Source organism: Danio rerio, chromosome 17, assembly GCF_049306965.1.
Source record: "Danio rerio strain Tuebingen ecotype United States chromosome 17, GRCz12tu, whole genome shotgun sequence".
NCBI lineage: Eukaryota > Metazoa > Chordata > Actinopteri > Cypriniformes > Danionidae > Danio > Danio rerio.
Genome location: NC_133192.1, coordinates 58,800,001 through 58,805,054, shown reverse-complemented (window position 1 = coordinate 58,805,054; position 5,054 = coordinate 58,800,001). Strand labels below are relative to the sequence as shown.

General features: G+C 35.7%; 1 long non-coding RNA gene across 1 annotated transcript; it reads left to right on the top strand.

The window, feature by feature from the left end:
• The first annotated feature begins 1,526 nt into the window (after positions 1-1,526).
• LOC137488151 (uncharacterized) lies at positions 1,527-4,514 on the top strand. Its single transcript, XR_011007087.2, has 7 exons — positions 1,527-1,632; positions 1,769-1,856; positions 2,591-2,674; positions 2,795-2,849; positions 2,949-3,024; positions 3,099-3,275; positions 3,610-4,514. It is a non-coding gene; the product is annotated as an uncharacterized lncRNA (long non-coding RNA).
• The last annotated feature ends 540 nt before the right edge of the window (positions 4,515-5,054 follow it).

The window sequence follows — 5,054 nt, the reverse complement described above, 5'->3', positions numbered from 1 at the left end:
GTGTGCATTTTTACAGTGTAGTAAGTGTTTTTCCAGTTTGATCTCACAAGTCAGAGTAACTCTTTTACATTAAATTACTCGGCTCTGCACAATTCCTTTAAGCTGTCCCAACACAAATTAAGTTAACATAATTGTTTTTATAACTTAAAGTGGATTGTCGGGTGGCAGAGAGAGCTTAACTTCCTGCAATTTAAGAAAGCACATGCAATTAAAACAAAAACGCCAGCAAACCTAGAAAAGGTCTTTATCGGTTTGACAGCACATGTGCTGCAAATCCTCACAACACAAAAGATTTACAATCACTCTGCATTTTCTCACAACACTTTCAAGTAGAACGGAACACAGTTGAAATGTCAACAATGTGAACATTAAAACATTTTAGTTTAAAACTCTACGTTTTGTCACGGTTATTTCATCCGTTCACACTACCCCAGAGTTTTCGAGCCCTGAACTGAAGAATGTTGTCTTGAATAAAGTCATTATTTTTATTCTGAAGTTGAACAAACGTCTCGAAAATAGAAGCAACATGAGAGTTGCAGTACAGTTTTTATTTGTGTATTTTTATTATTGTGTGAACTAACCCTTCGGGACCTTCGGTTAGATTTAAACTCTTTGTTTTCCATTCACGCCTCCCACATTTCTAACACTGAGAGAGAAACGGTGTTAATCTGATAGCAAACACACATTTGAAAGATGTTTTTAGTCCGGTTCTGAACTTTAAACATACCATTAATGTCCAGGAAAATCTCTCAGATTTCCTTTAAAATATCTTCATTTGTGTTTTGGAGATGAACAAAGGTTTAAAACATTGAAATGACATGAGAGAGAGAGTAATTATTGACAGAGTTTTAATATTTGGATGAACCGAAAACCTGAACATGCTCCCTATACACTCTCAGAAAAAAAGGTACAATGAGGGTACAATTTTGTTCCTAGAGGGAACAAAATATAAAATTGTACCTTTAAAGGTCCCATATTGGTCCTTAGGGTACAATTTTGTACCCAAATGGGCTATAAAGGTACATATGTCCAGATTTAGGTTTGAAAGGTACATTTTTGTACCTTTTATAGCACATTTGGATACAAAATTGTACCGTAAAGGACCAATTTGGCACCTTTAAAGGTACAATTATATATTTTGTTTCCCAATAGGAACAAAATTGTACCCTCAGCTCATGATAAGATCAAGACACTATATAACACTAATTTAAATGTATTAAAACTAAACATTAATACTAAAATACATAATTTAAAAATATAATAAATAAATAAATTGATTGAATTAAATATTTTAATAATTAATTTTTTTCATGTATTTAAATTACATTTTTTCTCAAAAATGTTAATAATTTAATTTATAATTAAATGTAATTTTAATCATTAAAAACGTAAATACTGGTCTTTGCTTACTGTTTAAGTCCCTATAGTATATATGGGATGTAGAATAAGAACCATGCAGAGTGACAGCATCTTCATACAGGTGGTGATGTTGCTGTCTCTTTAGGAATTTGGCTTGTTGAGACGTTATAGTAGTGTTTGTTACTGAGGCGGTCGGTCGAGTATGCTGGCTGTTTACACAGAACTTCGCACGCTTTTCAAAGAAAAGTCTATTTTGGAGTCCACACTTTTCAGGTTAGAATGTATTAAAGATATATTTTCAGTCTCATTTTTACATGTGAAGCCGTGTTCTGTTGATTTTGTCTGACTCTCTGGTCTCGGCTTTCCCCCGCTTTGTGCTCCGGGCTGGCTGGTGTACGTTGGCCTGCAGGATGGATTTTGCTAAGATGTCTGCAGCTTATTAAAGAAGTTAATACAACGTGATATCGAAGTCACCGAGGGACATAACGTTATAGAAGGTAAGTACTATATGCTGTTAGTTTTCTCGGTGTAAAAGTTCCCTTTATCGCCTACGTTACGTATTCGCGCCTTATATGTTACGTTACGTTACTGCTTTATTAATAAGTGTTGCCACGGCGGAATATAATCGCAACCCAGATAGCAAAATACACTCGGGCCAGTTGCGGCTAGATTCTCGCCTGCCCGAGTCCGTCTGCTGTATCGTTACTCGGGCCAGATGCGGCGGCAGAAGCGAGCCGACGCTGCCGTAACCGTGCACCGGAATCGGGCCGTGAGTAATGTGCGGTGTGGCCCGGAGCTGGCGCGACTGAAGTCTTCATATACCTTGATATAAAACCTTTTGTTATTAATACCGGAATTTTTAATTATCGATAATGTTTTATATTTTGAGGCCATTTTCTAGCCACGGTTGACCGCGGAAATGTAATTTTAGACGGTTATATACACCGCCATTTCATGAAGAAAAATCACAATTTTGTCACCGGCAAAGCGACTGATTATGTAAACGTGGCTAGTTACAAACGTGGCGTGTGTATGCTTGTACATATCTTCGTTTCAGTGTCTAAGTTACATTAATGTTGAGGAGTGTCCACAAACTCTCATGTCCAGAATTGTTGGTGCTTTACCATCGTTTAACGTTATACTTATATATAAATAAAATACTATAAATAAATAGTTATTGCTTTATCTTATTGCTTTCCTGAAGTTTATGAAGTTTCCAATTGTATTTCAGAACAAGATTGAACAACATAATGCAGGCTAACAGCATTAGACCAATGAAGGCATGTCATATGAAAGCATGGCTCAGTTACAAGATGTAAGTATGTCTCATTATCTATACCATGGTTTTAATGGCTTACATACTATTTTAAATTTGTAGGTTTTTACTTACAAACAACAATAAATGTACACCCACATGTTTAAAATTATTTTCTAGGTTTTCATCGAAAGATGAGAGATCAACTGAAGAATGCTATGGACCTGACTCTAAGGTACTCTTTCTAAACTTTCTCCACTTGATTAATATTATTAAATTCTAGCTTTGGATGGATTCCTTCATATTTGTTTGTATGCCACATCTTATGTTCCAGGAATTGATTTTACAGCTGCATTTCTCATGTTGCCAGCCTTGTTCAGCGAGACACTTCAACATTTCGTTGTGCTCCGGTGCGTATGTTGTTTTTTGTTTAGTATATGCTGTGATAAATGCATTTTATAATGCTTGATATTCTTTATATTAGGATGATGCAGTGGGTAGTGCTGTCACCTTACAGCAAGAAGGTCGCTGGTTCGAGCCTCGGCTGGGTCAGTTGGCATTTGTGTGAGGAGTTTGCATATTCTTCCAGTGTTCATGAGGGTTTCCTCCAAGTGCTCTGGTTTCCCCACAAGTCCAAAGACATGCGCTATAGCTGAATTTGGTAAGCTTATTTGTCTGTAGTGTATAAATGTGTAGTGAATAAGTGTGTCTGGATGTTTCGTAATACTGGGTTGCAGCTGGAAGGGCATCTGCTGCATAAAACATATGCTGGATAAGTTGGTGGTTCATTCCACTGTGGCGACCCCAGATTAATAAAGGGACTAAGCCAAAAAGAAATTGAATGAATGAATGAAATTTATATTAGTCTTTTAATCTGTGATACTTTTTTTTTAATCAGTGAATATTAATTATTTTACTTTCTATGCATGTTGATTTTCTCTTCATCAGTGATAGAGTGACTGATATTAATGTAATTATTGCTTTGTCATTTACAGTGAATCATCTTCACCACATCCAACAGTTCAAGTACAGGAGGACACCACCGACTGGACAACTGTGTTAACAGACGAGTCACGGCAGTCTTCAGAGTTGATGGGATCGCGATTGGCCGGGCTAATGATGTGGATGAATATACATTTTTTGCATATCCATCTTATTAGAAGATCACCTTGATGTTTCTGCAGTGGAATGTTTTGAATGAACGGTGGACGGTGACAAGCCTCGATCTACTCCAGTTACCAAAGTGATCAACCTTGTTTTTTGTTTCTCTACATGCTCTTGGGATAATCACAATCATCAAGTTAATCCAGCACACTGCTCTCATTCATGCATAAAGCAAATTTTTAAATAACTTGTGGTCCTAATGACTATCAAAGAACATTTTCCAGATATGAATGCTTTACATGTCATGTTTATCAAAAGCATAAACACATATTGTGTTACAACAAATTACAACTCCACTTGAGGATGATGAGGAGTAATCTACTGGTGTTGAGGAAGAGGCTACTGATGTTTTTGGTTTTCTGTTGAAGCAATTTATAGAGAAAGTTTGCCTTCATTCAGAAATACAGAGAAAATTTTGATGACAAATTATTTATTATGACTGAGTATTCTGACTAAAGACAAATACTTTGGACTTTATAAAGTGCAGTACTTGATGTAGCCTGTGTAATGTGTTTATAAATCTTAAACAGTATTCTTGTGGTCTTTGTATTAAGGGTAGATTATATACTGTACAGTGAGTGAACAATTTTTATTTGTTTTCTAAATTGTTCTTTTTACTGTTTTACATGTCTGCTTTATATATACTGTGTAATTTTATTTCTTGACACATTCAGTTGTGAGTTGTAATGAAATATTTCTACATTAATAAATAAAAATGGACATCTGCGAACCAAAATATTTTATTTATTTATTTGTGCATGCAGTCACCAAAGGATCAAAATGCCTGGGTCAGTACCCTGATAATGCTATATAATATAAAAAGGTACATTTTTGTACCTTCGGTGGGGGTACAAAATTGTCCCTTAAAGGGTACAAATGTAGAAGGTACAATTTTGTACCTTTAAATAGAGGTACAAATTTGTACCCTTAAGGGTACCACCCCAGTGACGGGCCATTTGTACCCTAAAAGGTACAATTTTGTACCTTTTTTTCTGAGAGTGTACTGACACTGAGGAGAATACAGTGTTGGATAAAGCCACTGTTATTCATGTTTTGTGAGCAAAGTAATCTTGTACTTCATATTCTGAACTACACAGACGGATTTGAAGATGTTTATTAGTCTCGTTCTAGACTTTAAATGTTCCATCGGAAATCCCTCAGATATCGTCCAAAATATCTTCAATTGTGTTCTGAAGATGAACAAAGATCTCTTAAAAGTTAAAATGACATAAGAAGTCAGTAATTATTGACAGAATTGTCACTTTTGGGTGAAGTG